At 46.5% G+C, this 17,959-nt stretch overlaps 1 protein-coding gene across 1 annotated transcript in view; it reads left to right on the plus strand.

The window, feature by feature from the left end:
* Positions 1-17,959, plus strand: part of LOC127001126 (tripartite motif-containing protein 5-like) — a 185,300-nt gene that overhangs the window by 14,643 nt on the left and 152,698 nt on the right. The window lies entirely within an intron of this gene.

Below are 17,959 nucleotides of genomic sequence, written 5' to 3' on the forward strand. Positions count from 1 at the left end.
ATTCCTTTCGTGCTGGATCGCAGGGAGGGTGTGAGTTGAGGAGAGGAGTGTGGTGGAGCCAGTCCCTACCCAGACAACAACGGGAAGGGCACGCAACCTGTTCGTTTGTACTCCAGCCAAATAAAGGTCTTTAGAAATGACGTACAAACGCAAGTTGAGTAGTGAGAGAGCCATCAACATGAAGAAGGCTTATTGAACAAGATGGAGCGGCCAAGACCAGGAAGGGAGCAGTTTCGGAGCTTATGAAGCGAGTCGTGATCCTGCCACGCTCACCCGCCACTCATCACCACCACCACCTGCTCCACCACCAGCTGATTCGCCACTCCCTACACCGAGTACCTCATCACGCCCTTCTCCACCACCACCTGCTTCATCACCACCTACTCCACCACCACCTACATCACCACCAGCTGCAGAATCATTGCCACATGAAACATCACTGCAGCTCCAACAACAAATTCTGCACAGAGGTGTTCAATTGAACCCTCCTCCTTCTGATACAAGCGAAACTTTCATCACCGTGTCGCTTTCCCAGCTACAGACACTCATTGCGAGACAGAAGTGCCCAGTACGGTTGTGCAGGAATGCCTTGACCGTAACCTCTTCTACAATGAGGAAAGTTGCGCCTTCTGACACCCTCACCTGCGAGTGAGTAATACTTTTTTATAAAGGGGGACCAGATGCCTTAGCATTCTCCAGTAAGTCAACAAGGTATACACAATCATATGTGAAAATTTCATGCCAATCAGATAAATACAAATGGCAAGACATGGATAGAATGGAAAAAAATCTTTAGGAGCCAATATCTCTGAAAGTAGTTTTTTACACTTCAAAAAATTTCACAAAATCAGGAAAAAGTCTGTCCGACTTTTGTTTGGTACCAACTAAAACTACAACTAAAGGGCAATTTTTTGTATTTATGAAATTTAAAAAATGTAAAAAGAAAATGGGACACAGAGTTGAGAAAATTGTAAGTGAAAATAAATTGCAATTTTTTTTGCTCGAAGACAAAACAACATATCACAATTTAAAAAATACAAAATGTAGATATGTAAACAAAGTTTCTATGTTTTTTTTCACAGTGATTAACTGAAAAATAAAGTCTGTGAAACAAAAAAAGAAAATTACACTTTATATGAGTCTCCCCTATACTTCACCCAAATCTCATGAAATTCACAGAATGTCATATATTTACAGAAACAAATAACATACTAAGATTTTAAAGCTATTGGACGTACCATATGGGCAGGAGGCCCCCACTTAGTCGCCCCCCTTAAAGTCGTCCATAATTATAAAGTCTTTACCAACACAGACATTAGATATGTAATCAATAAGGGCAGTGTTGTCTCCCTGAGTGTAAGATGGAGGACGGTAAACTGTTAACCCTTAAAGCGCGGGTGCAGCTGGCACCTGGGCTCAAACCATGGGTGTCGACAAGGCATTTTTTGAGTTAGCGCGCCGTCAAATTTAATTTGTTTGTGCCGAAGTAGAGTAAGCATGTCGTATTCTTTCAAACAATATCCAACCATGCTCCCTTGACTAATTATTGGTCAGAGTATGCCTTGTGTTAGCTTTGAGATGTCTGCTAGACATCCCACCTCCTCTCACCTTCCAGTGAATTTCATCCACAAGATGGGGTCCCTTTGACCACAGCACCCATCAAGGGCATCAGGAAGGCCCGGAAGTTAAGTTTTTTTGGGTGTATTTCACATAAGCTGTATAAAAGTTATGCTTTTTTGTTACTAAATCATATAAGGGAAGTCCAGTAGGGGTGGAAAACTGTCTATAATAATGCGCTTTCTGTGATCCTACTTCAATATTCCATACTCACTCTAGCAATGGTTATATAGCCTTCAAATTAATGTCAAAGGACTGTTAAGGGTATGTACATTACATTGATACTTCATTCAGCCACATAAGGTAAGTAGAAGTGAAGATATAAAAGGTTGAAGTGAGGTATGTTTTTGCCTGAATGTGCCTGCGTGGGAGGACAGGCACGGCAAAACAAGCCCGCGCTTTAAGGGTTAAGATATACAAACCCAATGTAGGGAGACACAGAGTTAAGGTGTTGGGAAAGGAGCCAGAGTCATTATACTTGTAAGCCTTAACATTATTTTTGACATAGGTGCAAACACCATACTTGGGAAAAATAGAATCACTGTAGTTACAAAATAATAAATAGCCATCAATATTAACAACTGAATCCTTTATGACTGGTTGTAGCCATGATTCTATGACTGAAAATATGGCTATATCCTCCTCTTGGCAGAATTTATTTACATAGAAAACTTTATTGGATAGATAATTTAAATTGGAAAGTGCAATAATAAAAAGTTTAAAACTTAGGACATGAGTGTTGGGTAACGTTGGTGGTGCTAGTTTTTTTAAGTAGCTATGACCAGCAGTGTGGCCATTACTTGCTGTTAGTGAGGTTTTGCTCCAGACTCCATCAGAGGCCATAAGTCCACCAATTGCTCCATCACAGACATCCTTGGGCACATTATCATCATTATTGATATGCAACATATTGTTTACTACCCCTACAGTATGGGACAAGGTGGTAGCATGACTGTTTGGGGGCTGAGCACTGCTGCTAGAGCCCTTCCTGCCAGAAGACAGGCATCCTCTAAGAACTCCTCAATGTTTAAATGTCCTGTCTCTGGTGATTTAAACTTTCCCAAAATTCAAGTTTTTCAATCTCTTTGCAGCCTCTAGCAAATCACGTCTAGCAACAGCATCCTTGATCTTGGCATGACACAGGTCAGGCTTAATGGGCACTATTTCATCCAAAGAGATAGGTTTATCAACACCAAAAAGAAAAGACACAACATCCCTGAAGTTCCGGGAGAGGGATTCAGCATCTGAGCCCAAACCACGAATGATCACAGAGTCAGCTCTCTTCTCTCTTTCTCGGATTTCCACAGCCTCCTCGTGCAAGATATTCCTTATTTCTGTAAGCCTAGGCATTGGGATTGATCCAGGAGCAGGAGTGACTGGCCCTGGACACACATCAAGTGAACTTGATCTTAGAACCTTAACCCCCTACAGTTCGGCGGGTTTGACACTAACCGTGCATGCCGTCCGGGCCTTTTGCTGAAAATCACGTTTCCCAATACAAATTATATATGAAAACTACTGAAGGTACAAAAATATAGAAAAGATCATAGTTTACTTAAATCCTTCTCCTGCATTGTGCAGGAACAACTAGTTCCCTAGGCTTCTTTGTTTTGTCACAGTGATGTGATGAAATAAAGTATTTTTTGCGCTCTGCGTGGGAGACCAAGGCGACCCGTGTTCTGTTGCCTGCGCATGTTCTTGTCTTTGGCTCCGCATCAGCCATATGCAGTACACTGATTATCGTAGATTATTTTATCCAGATAATTATGATTACTACTACTACTGATTATGCAGACAGTAATAACATGTTGCCAAAGAAAAAAGAAGCATCATCTCGTGTGTTTGTTGGCAGAGGGTAGCGCTGTGATGCTAACATCCGAACGAGGTGGACTCAATATTTCCATATAGACACCACATGAGAGGTGGAATATACTCCCATTTGGTGTATTATAGACCCAGATCATTTACTGTTTACTGTTGATGAGGTTTCAGGCCCCCCTCCACTGCTGGTGCAGCACTCTGCGAGGGACGTCAACAATTACAATGTTAGCCTCAATTATAATCCTCGATGCACTTACTCTCAAACATTGTAGTGAGTGTCTTAATTGCTTTCACATATAATGTCACAAATATCCATCTTTGAGTACAAACACTAATTAATAGCCATGATCGGTTATGTTACGAATTCTCTCAGTTTCAGTCTGGAGAACTACACAACACTGGTCATTCGCTGAGTGGTTGATTTCAGGCTTCATGTACCTCACACAATTTATGGATTTCTTCTCAGCCATGGTGCACTTCTTTGATTTACGATCGCCAGTGCATTTGAAACATTTTGGGGCTTCTTCATTGGTCTTGACAGTACAGTTGGCCTCAAGATGGCCATATCTCTGACAGTGATAGCATGTAATTCCATTGGTTGAGCAACAGACAACAAAGAGTAATGATTGACGGATTTAACTCAGAGTGGGCGCCGGTCACTAGTGGCGTCCCTCAGGGCTCGGTTCTTGGCCCAGTGCTCTTCATTATTTACATCAACGACGTGGATGTTGGACTCGGTAACCGCATTAGTAAATTTGCAGACGACACAAAGATTGGTAACTCGGTTCTCACTGACGAAGACAGGCAAAGCCTCCAAGAGGATTTGCACAAAATTTCAGCTTGGTTGGATAGATGGGAGATGCCCTTTAACGTAGACAAGTGCCAGGTCCTTCAAGTTGGAACGAGGAATAAGAAGTTCGATTACGAAATGCGCGGCGTTAAACCCAAAAGCGTTCAATGCGTCAAGGACTTGGGGGTCAAAATCGCGTCAAACCTCAAACTCTCACAGCAATGCATCGATGCAGCAAATAAAGCGAACAGAATGTTGGGCTTCATTAAAAGAAACTTTTTATTCAAGAATAAAGATGTAATACTCCCGCTCTACAATAGTTTAGTCAGACCCCATTTAGAATATGCGGTACAGTTTTGGTCTCCCCACCATGCAAAGGATATTGCTAAATTAGAAGGTGTTCAGCGTCGGGCAACGAAAATGATCCCTTCCTTGCACATCAAATCCTACGAAGAAAGGCTTTCTACCCTTAACATGTTCTCTCTTGAGAAACGTCGCCTCCGAGGAAAACTGATCGAATGTTTCAAAATACTTAATGGTTTCACGAATGTAGACAGATCAACATTGTTTATGATCGATGACACTTTGCGCACGAGGAACAATGGCATAAAACTCAGATGTAGACAAGTAAATTCAGACTGCACCAAATTTTTCTTCACCAACATTGTAGTGCGAGAATGGAATAAGCTTCCACCATCAGTGGTCCAGTGTAATACGATTGACTCCTTCAAAAATAAGCTCGACCGTCACTTCCTTCAACTTAATATCAACTAGAGTAGAAATGCAACGTTTTAGAGCCTTCTGATTAATGTAAAATCACTTGGGTTTAAGGACAGACCACCAAATCTGGACCATGGGGTCTGTGTGGTCTGATTTTCTATGTAATTCTATGTAATTCTCACTGTGTATATTCCCCATTCTAATTTTAACTTGTCATGATTCTTGTGACTCAGCTCTCTTACAGTTGGGTCACACCTCAATATGTAATGCATTGTGCTGCCAGCTGCAGACTTACTAAAAATTAGCTCAATCCTATTCTCAACACCCTCAATTGCGTGTAAGAACTCATTGCGGTCTAAGATGATCTCCTTTATTTTTTCCTTGGTCTCCTCTTTATGCACATTGCATCTTTGGTTTCATCTTTCCAACACTCTTGGTATTAATTTGCTCAACAGACTCCAGTTTTTGAGCAGCCTCATCCCTTGTGTTCTCATTATCAAAGTTCATTACAATATTACCTCCATTAGTGAATCTTGAATCAGTAATCTGAATGCCTTGTAATGCCTGGGAAACTTCACTTTACAACTCAGTAGCCTTTTTATCTTGTTCAGAGGCCTTAACTACAAGTAGGTTTTTCTTAACTTTCCTCCTGCGCTTGATGACCTCAGCCCAGCTTGTACCCGCTGAATCGGCATGCTTGGCGCGCTGCAGCACCTCTGCCACCTCTCCCAGCTCTTCTCTCACACTCACGGCTCGAGACTCCACTTCTTCCTTTACCCCTGATATTTCCTTAGATAATTCCTGCTTAAATTCTTCCAATTTTACCACTATGCCAGTAGCAAGAGATGCTTAAATCAGGCATGGTGTACAAATCCAATTGATCTTGTGTAGATTATCTTGCTTGATTCCAGCCAGGAAAGCACATTTTACACGGCACCATTTAGGACACAAACAACATCTGACCCATTTCGATGCTTCGCCTGTTAAGTCTTCACAGAGGTAACACCAATCTCTCACGTCCCTAATCTTGTGTCCAGCAGCCATCGTCAACACTGCGAATCTTGCACGGAGCCCGTGCGCCACACACCTTGTCACTGTCATGGCTCACCACTTACTCATAATCACAGATTGCCCAAGACCTCAAAATCACCCCGAAATCTCCATGACGTACCAATACATCGCCCGGACACCTACCCCATCGTGCTCATGATGTTCCAGTTCGTCACCCATCCTTTAGGGGTTAATCTCGTCAGACAGCTTGGCAACTGCATCCCTCCAGCCTTTGACTGTTTCAAAAAGTTGAGCTAGGTCATTGTTACAAGGTTGTTTTCGGCTACGTTGTAGGCGGCAGGAAGTACAAACTTAACAGACGCTATGGTCAGAAAATTCCACTATATTCATGAAAGCTTTGAGTGGAAGGCCAGAACACCGTGACCACCTGAGTCCAGCTCTGGCAATGTTCACTCAAGTGAGTCCTTAACACCAATATTGTGGCCGGGAGTCAAAATAGCCCTGCGAGGTTTGGCATGGGGTCCTTCGCGGAGCTCAACCCGCCATCTGGTGGCCCTGCTGGAGCCTGTGCTAGAGCCAAACCTGCGGCGAGCTGGGGTCCAGTGAGGCTTAATTGACATTTTCTGGAGGTTATGTGTGGTCATGGTGGAAGGAGTGACTGTGTGCCATATTAAACTGAAATATCAGAACATAAATAGACAAAGTATAACTTAAAATAGACTCAACACAACTGTGAATATCCAGAGAACATCAAAAAGTGGAAAACTCAGTTCAGGAGTCAGGATTACAAATAATATAATCAGATAAAGAAAATCAAGCCAGGGAGGTCAAGAGAGGTCAAGGAGAATGGCTGACACCAACAATGTAAACAAAGGCCAGGAGCACATGGCCCAGAGTGAAGAAGTGTACCCCTGCAGGGTGTGCCAAGTCCACTGCTTTATTTACAGTATTAAATGCAATGACTGCCAGATGTGGACCCATTATGAATCCAGTGGCTTTCTATTATACTTATTAATAACCATAGCTGGGCGTTATCGCGATAAGTTATCGCGATACTTTATCGCTGATAACAAAATCGGGTTATCGTCCATCCGCTACTTATTTAAATATATATCGATATCTTCGTTACTTTTGTAACCAAACTAGCGATACTCGCTACTTTTTTCTGCCTCAGAAAAAAAGTCTCCTCCCTACTGCGCATGCGTGGCCCGGGCACCCAGTGTAGTTTGAAATAACTTCGGAGTATGAAATATCTTCGGTGAAGAGATTTCATACTTAGATCATCAACATTAAAACACTAAGTTCTCGTCTCTCGTGAACTGCGCATGTTCAGACCAGTAAGCGTATCCCTCGCAAAGCTTGTTAACAGAGTTGCTGAAAGGCTGAATCAGACATACAGTACCACTACCACCATCCACGCTGTTTCTAGAATGACACTCTGTACGAGTTGTATTCATATGTACAGAGTGTTGTTCTAGAAACAGAGTGTCGCTCTAGAAACAGCGTGGATGGTGGTAGTGGTACTGTATGTCTGATTCAGCCTTCCAGCAACTCTTAATTACGGTTAAAAAGCTTTGTGAGACTGTACAGGTCTACGCTTGCTTGTCTGAGCATGCGCAGTTGACAAGAGACCAGTGTTTGTAAAAAAAAAAGCGCCAGCTTTTGACGGTGGGGACGCCAAATAACACAACACCGGTTCAGGCGTTTCTAGTATTACCGTCCATAGGTACGTGTCAACGTGTGGTTTTCAGGTTTTGTAAGTTTTATAAGATCCAGATGATGAAAATTTGAATTCATCTTTGTTTTCTATTTGAAATATCAATATAGTATCGTTTTCGCCTATTGGACTTATCGCTAGCTAGTATCGGAATTGTGGATTTATATCGGGTATCGGTTATCGGTTATCGCCTATATTTGTGTCTCCAGTTAACGAATATCGGTTATCACCGTTAAGGTTTTCCATTATCAGTTATCGGTTATCGGGAATAAGGTTTTCTGTTATCGTGCCCAGCTATGATAATAACCCTAGTGACATCATCCAGGAGGTACACATGGCAAGGGTGTGCCCAGGAACACTGCCCGGACTATAAAGAGTTAGTCATTCAAATAGAAAAGAAAAAAGAAGAAAAAGAAAGAAAAGCCATACAAGCTGCCGGGGTTAAGGAAAAATGAACCTACTAGAAACAGCAGGTGAGGACAGCAGAAACCTGCCACCACCACCACCACCCGCTGTAGTACATAACCCCACCACATCTGCAACTGTGAGTAGGAGGGGAAATAGAGATCCAAGCACCACAGCAGAGCTAGGGGACACCCCAGTGGATGTAAACCTCTCGATCTCTAGTCTATCAGCCACAGACGCAAACCTCAGCCAGGTGGGACAGCCTGGGCAACCCACAACCCCCCCAAATATATTTACGGACAGTCCAGAGGGGGTCATATAGCATAGTAGAACATTCTGGGCAACCCACAAGTCCACCATCATCTGAGGCCAAAGCCACAGCAAATCTAAGTGGATCCAACCATAAAAGGATTATGCATAAGAAAAAGAAGCTGATAATATGTAAGTACCAGTGTTGTGCGCACTACCTGCTAAAAGTAGTGGCACTGCCACGACCACTACTTCAGTCAAATTGTAGGGGCACTACCACTACAGCTCATTTCTAAATGTAGTGCACTACCGCTACTACTGCCGCTATCGCTACTTGTGAACAATAAGTACTGAAAAAACATGATTCTCTTTTATATATATTGTTACATTCCATGTCCTTGATAGAGTACTGAGTAAGTCACTTTACACTTCCAGTACATGAGGCTAGAAGATTCACTCACCTCCCTCTGCTGTGCTGGTTGACTCACCCAGTGTTTACCAGTTTCCAAGGCTTCGTGAGCCGTGATTGGGAATATCCATGAGTGACTAATCACTTATCTGATACCTTAGAAGGTGTGTCCATGGCAGGGAAAGGCAGGAGTACACTTTCTTGACATTTATTGCGCCAAGCAGGAGGATACTGTACGTCTGACTCGTTGTTGCTACCCAAACACTGTCCCATGCCTCGAGGCGGGCAACTGAGACCATGACTGACAGGAGTGACAGGCTGCGGCTCAGCCCACTGAACTGTACACATTTCATTCATGTTTTCATCACGTATGTAGTTGGTCCATCCCGAGTAGCAAGTAGTGACTAGCCCTACTTAAAAATGTAGCGTTGCTACTGTATTTGCTGCTCTTTCTAAAAAAGAGTGACACTACAGCTACAGCTACTAAAAAAGTAGCTTCGCTATGTAGCGGCGCTGCTAGTAGTGCCGCTATGCCCAACACTGGTAAGTACTACCTAAAGAATGAATGACACTATGGCATAGCTGGCTGAGGCTGCAAGCAGGTACATACAAAAATATGTGCAAAATTTATGAAACATGGATTAGATGGAAGGACTGGTTATAATCTTGGGTGGAAATATGTGATTACCATCCATTTGTATGCAGAAACTCGCTCCACAGAAGGGAATGTGACCTCAAAGACTGCAAACTCCCACACATAAAGGGGACTAAACTAACCATCAAAACCAAGAACCTAACGAGCAGATTGCAGAACCCACACAAAGGGGCACCCCTCCACTGACAAGCACTGGCACGCCATCACAAAGCACACGGCTCGGTGACAGCAGCACCAACCAAAGAGGCGATCCAACCTTTCACCAAACGGTTTGGAACAGACCAGTGGCACACCAGACAAACATGCCTGGCCAAAGCACTTTTTTAGAGTGACTAATGGAGCGATTCCTAGAGGTAGAAAAGCCATTGCACACAATAATGGGGAGATTCCTATCTCTGCCAGAATGACCAGAAATGAAACCCAGAGGAAGGTGCAGCGATCACAACCTTATTTCTGTATTCTGTCCTTTCGCTCCTGTACACCCTCTGGACTCAGACAAGAGGCGCTGCTTCTGACATTTTGCCTCTGCTTGGTGGGACGACCTGAAAATGTACTTCTTCGATTTCCCGTGGAATGATTACTGCTTCCGGGAGAGAGACCCCCTTGTGTGTGCCCAGCGCATCACAGAGGTGATTGTCTTTGGAATGGAGGCACATATTCCATGTACTTTCTCTACTACTTGCTTTTATAAGTTAATGGAGACTCTCATTCGCAACAAAATGGTGAAATTCTTCGAAGAAAATAATATAATAAATAATTCGCAACATGGCTTCCGTAATAAACGTTCATGTTTAACTAACTTACTTGATTTTTTTCATTATATTTTTGAGGTGTTCGATGAAAGTAGATCAGTAGATATCATATATCTGGATTTTCAAAAGGCATTTGATAAGGTCCCCCACCAACGATTGCTCAGCAAACTACTGGCGCACGGTATCTCGGGTAACATTCACAATTGGCTTGCGGACTGGCTCTCTGAGCGGAAACAGAGAGTAGTTCTAAACGGTGTAACATCTAACTGGCTCGATGTCAGAAGTGGCATACCTCAAGGATCAGTGCTTGGCCCCATGCTCTTCTTAATTTATGTTAATGATATCGATGATGGGCTCACTTGCAAAGTATCAAAATTTGCTTATGACACAAAAATTGCTAGTAAAGTAACTGCGACACTCGACGAAGAAGCTTTACAATCAGATCTAGATCGACTTGCACGTTGGGCCAATCAATGGCAAATGAAATTTAACGTTGACAAATGTAAAGTGTTGCACATCGGAAAAAATAACAATCACGCTCGGTACGTAATGAATGGCCAACAACTTTCTGCAGTAAGTAAAGAAAAGGATCTTGGAATCACTATATCAAGCGATTTAAAGCCCGGTCAGCATTGTTCAGAGGTAGTTAAAACTGCAAACAAATTGGTTGGCTTCATCGGACGAGTCTTTAATAATAAATCGGAAAAAGTAATATTAAAACTGTATAATTCGTTGGTTCGACCCCGTCTAGAGTACTGTGTACAGTTTTGGTCTCCCTACTACAGAAAAGACATAGAAAAGTTGGAACGGGTCCAACGAAGAGTAACAAAGATGATTCCTATGTTGAGAAATTTATCATATGAACAAAGGTTTAAAGAAGTATATTGTTGTGCTGGAAGCTTCCCCCGGCGACCATAGGCCTCTAGAAGGCTCCCGGAGAAACGAGCAAAGGGGCGGGGAGGAAGGCGAGCCGTCCGCGCCCCACGGGGCGCAGCCAGGCGCCAGGCGGGAAGTGTTGCCAACTCGCATATATTTTTGCTACATGTTCTTGTATGATCTGAAATATACTGTAATATTCTAGACTGTACTGTTCTGGATATATATAGGAGAAGAGGGCGAGAGAGAGTCCCAGTCCCAGTCATAGTAAGCTAGTGGTAAGTGAAGAGTCAGAGTGAAGTGTACTACTAAAGAAGAATATTAAACTACAGAAACTGTGCAAAGTGTTTACATATCTCCCTCCCACGGAGTCTCCTGACGGCGACACGGAACCCAAGTAACACGTCCGGCATAACACTGGTGTCAGGAGTGTAGGCATTTGTTTTTCGCCATGGAGACTCGTTCCCAAGCTGCCCAGAGGGACGACATGTTGACTGAACTTTTGGAAGCCTTGAGACTACAGGGGGAGAAACAAGAAAGAGCACTCCAAGAACTCAAAGAACAACAAGAAAGAGCACACCAAGAACTCAAAGAACAACAAGAAAGAGCACAGCAACAACAAGAAAGAGCACAGCAACAACAAGAAGGAACACTCCAAGAACTCAAAGAACAGCTAGAAGATCGCTTCACAGGATTACAGCTACAGCTTAAAGCAGTACAAGATGGAAGTGAGTCAGTGCGAAGAGAAATGACTGATGTAACCACGAACTTGGGACAACGCCTGATAGAAGTGGAGAAAGAACACACAAATCTTCAACAAGAGATGGAGGTGGTACGGGAGACGACACACAAAGAAATATTAGAAGTGCAAGGAAAGGTGAACCGTACTGAACAGGCAGTTTGTGACGTAAGTGACAGAGTGAAGGCCCTTGAAGACTGCTTGACTGGAAACGGACAGCCAGTGCCTGCAGGGGCTAGTTGTACCCAAGATGCTTCTCCTACGCAAGTCCGGGGTAGTTTGAGCCCTGTTTCGCCTGAGTTTATCCCCGCAAGAAGTTCCGCCAGCCCCATGGGTCTGCTGGGTTCGCCTGTTAGAAAGAAGCCTCAGGAGTTTGATGGCAAGGTCTCCTGGGAGGCTTACCGCGCTCAGTTTGAGCTGTTGGCAGCTCGGAACGGATGGGATGACCAAGAGTGCGCGGTACAGCTGGCCACTAGCCTGAAAGGGGCGGCGCTGGAGGTCCTTGCTCAGCTCGACAATGCGACAAAGGGCAGCTACAGCGGGCTGGCACAGGCGCTGGAGCAACGATATGGGACCAAGCACCAGAACGAGCTCTTCAGGGTTAGGTTCAGAACCCGCAACAGGAGGCGCGGCGAGTCTCTTCAGGAACTCGCTCAGGACCTTGAGAGCATGGCGCACAAGACATACCCAGGTGCCACCCCTGACCTGCTGACGGTTTTGCTGCGTGATCAATTCATCGATGCCCTGGACAGCCCTCAGCTGAAGATACAAGTGAACCAAGCTAAGCCAACATCAATGCAGGAAGCTCTGGCACGTGCCATGGAGTTTGAGTCCTTTGTTAGGTCTAGCTTGTCAAGCTTCAGGGACGACTCGACTTCTGGCTTTAGGGCACGAAAGGGCGCTGTCAGCGACACAGACAGGTTCCAAGGAAAGTGCTGGTACTGCGAGAAGGTTGGGCACAAGGAGAACGAATGCTATAAGAGGAAGAAGGAATATGAAGGTGCCGCTAAGAAGAAGCCCAGGGAAGGACCCAAGTGCTGGACCTGTGGAGAAAAGGGACACTGGAAGAATGAGTGTCGGAAAAATGTGCCCCCAACGAGGGACCACCACTCGGGAAACTAAGAAGGACTGGTTCACGGGGGCAACGACCAGTCTGTCCTGTACATGCCCCGAAGATATCAGTGTGCAGGAGAACCACCATGACAAGCTGCCAAGTGGAGGGCAAGGTTGACGGAGTGTTGTGGCCTGTGGTCGTCGACACAGGCTCGGAACGCACATTGGTGCGGCCTGACGTGGTGAGTCATCGTCGGCTTCCTAAGACGCCGCATCGACTGTGCGGAGTCACAGGACACTACGCAGAGCTCAGAGGCCCAGTGGACGTGAAGTTTGAGCTCGGAGGAAAGGAAGAGTTCCTCTCTGTGTACGTGGCCGACATTGATGACCCCTGCATCCTAGGTATGGATTATCTTGTCTCCCACAGGTGCGAGCTGGACTTCCGCGCTAAGCAGCTGACTGTAAGAGGAAGGAGGGTGCCACTGACGACTGTGAACAAGGAAGACCTGCCAGTGACGGTCAAGCGCACCACCATTATTCCTCCGAGGTCGGAGATGCTGTTACCCTGTCAAATTACGGGTGCCCCCCCGGCTAGCCTGTGTGTGGTAGAGAGGAAGTCGATGCCCGGTAGAAAACGGGTGATTGTAGGCAGTACTTTGGTAGACCCTGCTGCAGCGGAAGTGCCTGTCGTCGTGGCCAATGTCTCCTTCAGCCCAAAGAAAATAAAACAAGGGACCATGGTGGGGTTGTGCCAAGAGATCGACCAGAAACCAAGAACCTGTGTCTGCAGGAGAACCCTGACGAAGCCCCAGGAGGAGCTGCCTGACTACCTGTGCGACCTGTTTGACAGGAGCTCCAAGTGTCTAGAGGAACCCCAAGTGGAACAGCTCAGGGAGCTTCTCGTGAGAAATGCAGATGTGTTTTCCACAGGAGACCTGGACTTGGGGTGTACGGACCTGGTAGAGCACCACATCGACACAGGTAGCCACCGCCCAGTGAAGCAAGCTCCTCGAAGGATGGCACCAGCCCGTCGCAAGGAGATGGATGAGGTAATGGATGATCTCCGGCAACAGGGGTTAATCGAGCGGTCCAGCAGCCCGTGGGCGTCTGCTGTAGTGCTCGTCAGGAAAAAGGACGGTTCCCTCAGGTGCTGCGCGGACTACCGAGCCCTCAACGATCTCACCATCAAGGATTCATACCCACTCCCACGGATCGACGACACGCTCGACGCCTTGGTGGGCTCCAAGTGGTTTTCAACACTGGATATGAAGTCTGGGTATCACCAAGTCAAAATGGCGGAACAGGACAAAGAGAAAACAGCCTTCTCCTACGGTCAAGGCCTGTGGCAGTTTAAGGTCATGCCCTTTGGCCTGTGCAACGCGCCGGCCACGTTTGAGCGGCTGATGGAGAGGGTGCTGGAGGGACTTCACTGGAAGACGGCACTCATCTACCTCGACGACGTGATTGTCTTTGGCCAGACCTTCGAGCAGGAGATGGAAAGGCTATCAGAGGTTTTCGCCCGGTTTAGAGCTGCACACCTTAAGCTCAGCCCGAAGAAATGCTGTCTGTTCCAAAAGGAGGTCCAATACTTGGGACACATCGTGAGCGAGGCTGGAGTACGCACTGATCCTGAGAAGGTGGCTGCGGTAAGGGACTGGCCGACACCCACCAACGTGAAGGAGCTGCGGAGCTTCCTCGGTTGTGCTCATACTACCGCAGGTTTGTGAAAGGCTTCGCTACGATTGCTGCACCACTGCACCTCCTGACGAAGAAGGGGCGCAAGTTTGAGTGGACAGCGGAAACTCAGGTTGCCTTTGAGAAGCTCAAGGAGGCCCTCATCAGCTCGCCCGTACTCACCTACCCAGACCCCTCTAAGCCTTTTATACTGGATTGTGATGCCAGTGATGAGGGGATTGGTGGAGTGCTGTCCCAGGCATGTGCCGACATGGAACGGGTTGTGGCCTACTTCAGCAAGAAGCTCACCCCAGCCGAGAAAAACTATTGCGTGACCCGGAAAGAACTCCTGGCAGTAGTCAAGAGCCTTGACTTTTTCCATGCTTACCTGTACGGTGCAACTTTCACCATCCGCACGGATCACGCTGCATTGCGGTGGCTGAAGTCACTGAAAACCCTGAGGGCCAGCTTGCTCGCTGGATAGGTAAACTAGAGCAGCATCACTACACTATTGTGCACCGATCTGGACTAACACACGGTAACGCGGACAGCTTGAGCCGGCGCCCATGCCTACCGGAGTGTCAACATTGCCTCCAGAGGGAAAGCGTCCAGAATATGTGCCGCCGCACTACAGTGGAACAGACAGCGGAGGTGCCATGGGAAGACTTGGGAAAACTGCAGCGGGAGGACCGAGATCTGAGACCAATTATGGAGTGGCTGAGTCAGTCGTCAACGCGACCTGGGTGGGAAGTAATCTCGAGAGAAAGCCCTACCACCAAGAATTACTGGACTCAGTGGGACACTCTTCGGATAGACGACGGGGTGTTGCAGCGACGCTGGGTCTCTCATGATGGTCTTGACCACTACTGGTCCACGGTGTTACCTGTGAAGTCCCGGGAAGGCGTCTTGAAAGAAATGCACGACAACATCACCAGCGGACACCTAGGGGTAAAGAAGACACTGAGTCGCCTGCGCCAAAGGTTCTACTGGGTTGGCATGAGGAAGGACGTGGAAGAATGGTGTCACGCGTGTGAGGTGTGCTGTGCAAAGAAGGGCCCCAAGAAGCGTCACCGTGCCCCACTGCAACTATACCAGGTTGGAGCCCCATGGAACGGGTGGCAGTGGATATAGCAGGACCCTTGCCTCTGACGACGAACGGAAATAGGTACATCTGTGTCACAATGGATTACTTCACCAAGTGGCCGGAAGCCTACGCCATCCCTGACCAGGAAGCCACTACCATCGCCAAGGTTTTGGTGGAGGAGTTCTTCTGTCGCTTCGGTGTGCCTAACGAGCTCCATTCCGACCAGGGAAGGAATTTTGAGTCAACAGTCCTTGCTGAGTGCTGCAAGCTTCTGGGTATCAAGAAGACCCGGACCACCCTCTGCACCCACAGTCAGATGGAATGGTGGAGAGGTTTAATTGGACGTTGGGCCAGGAGTTGGCCAAGCAGTGCAACAATGATCAGTCTTCATGGGATCAGAAGCTGCCTGCGCTTCTCATGGCCTACAGGTCTGCCGCCCACGAGACTACGGGGTATTCACCGGCAAAGCTGATGTTTGGACGTGAGCTGCGATTGCCGGTGGACCTACTGACAGGAAGGCCTCCTGGGAAAGCCTTCCAAGGACGCCTCCAGTTTTGCCCGTCAACTAGAGGAACGGCTGGAAGAGGTGCACCATCAAGTCCGAGGTGCCTTGAAGTTCTCCGGGAGGCCATGAAGCGCGGTTACAATATGAGGGCAAGCCACGTTGACTTCAAGGAAGGAGACCGAGTCTGGCTTTACAACCCGCAGAGGAAGAAAGGACAGTCTCCGAAGTTACAGAGCCCCTGGGAAGGCCCTTACACTGTGCTAGAACGCCTCAACTACGAGACTAACCGAATCCGGAGAACGGAAAAGACCAAGCCGAAAGTTGTCCACGTCAACCGCCTATGGAGGTACCACGGTCCGGGAAACTACACCTGGAACAACTACAGACACCCAGCAGCCGACGAAAACGCAAGGGACGTCCAGGACCGAGAGGAGGTCGACGACGACGTAGGCCTCCTGGCCCTTTCAGCCGAGGGAGATAACCTCCCGGCTTCGGCAGATGTTCCAGGGACACCCCAAGAAGCGGACGACGACGAGGCGCACCAAGAGACAGACGCGCAGGAGGCAACGAACAGAAGACAGAGACAACGCAGGCGTCCACAGCGATACGACGATTATTATGTTTTTGATTAATTCTCTTATGTTTGTACATAGTTAAGTGTGTGATCGGGACGATCACAATTAAGAGGGGGGGATAGTGTTGTGCTGGAAGCTTCCCCCGGCGACCATAGGCCTCTAGAAGGCTCCCGGAGAAACGAGCAAAGGGGCGGGGAGGAAGGCGAGCCGTCCGCGCCCCACGGGGCGCAGCCAGGCGCCAGGCGGGAAGTGTTGCCAACTCGCATATATTTTTGCTACATGTTCTTGTATGATCTGAAATATACTGTAATATTCTAGACTGTACTGTTCTGGATATATATAGGAGAAGAGGGCGAGAGAGTCCCAGTCCCAGTCATAGTAAGCTAGTGGTAAGTGAAGAGTCAGAGTGAAGTGTACTACTAAAGAAGAATATTAAACTACAGAAACTGTGCAAAGTGTTTACATATCTCCCTCCCACGGAGTCTCCTGACGGCGACACGGAACCCAAGTAACACGTCCGGCATAACAATATTTATTCAGCCTATCAAAACGAAGAATGCGAGGCGATCTAATAGAAGTGTTTAAAATGTTTAAAGGATTCAGTGATATTAATGTGGAAGATTATTTTACAATTGATCGATCAAATAGAACAAGAAGAAATCACAATTTGAAGATAAGTGGTAAAAGATTCTCGTTGCACGAAGCCAAACACTTCTTCTTCAATCGAGTTGTTAATGTTTGGAACTCTCTTCCCTGTGATGTCGTTGATAGTACAACAGTTACGGCCTTCAAGAATAGATTAGACAAGTATTTTGAATCCAACCAGCAACTAAGATATTACTCATTGTCGTAATAACGTTAAGTTCTTTCGAATACTGGTGTCCTTGTCCGCTTTTATCACCCGGTTAGTGGTAGCAGTAATGGTAGTTCTTTCCTCTTTCCTACATAATTTCCATGCAGTTTTTCCATGCTGCATGGTTCTTTTTCCTTTCCTGCCAGCTTTGGCTGGAGGGATGGGGGGTGGGGAGGAGCCTTTGCCTTTGCTGTCCTTCATCTTCCACCTTTGATTAGATAGTTAGTGTAGCTTGTCACAAACAGCCTCGTAAGGACCAGCAGGTCTGCTGTTGTTTGTTCTTCCTTTGTGTTTCTTTGTGTTACTCCCCTTCGTTTAATCATGCTTGTTCTCGTGCTGTCAAAGATAGAGAGGCACCTCAAAAAAGGTACCAGAGCCTTCGCACTCCTGCTAACCATGATCGTTATATTTCTGCCCAGAATCATGCCAAATATATTCTTTGACTTACCAAAAG

Source organism: Eriocheir sinensis, chromosome 20, assembly GCF_024679095.1.
Source record: "Eriocheir sinensis breed Jianghai 21 chromosome 20, ASM2467909v1, whole genome shotgun sequence".
NCBI lineage: Eukaryota > Metazoa > Arthropoda > Malacostraca > Decapoda > Varunidae > Eriocheir > Eriocheir sinensis.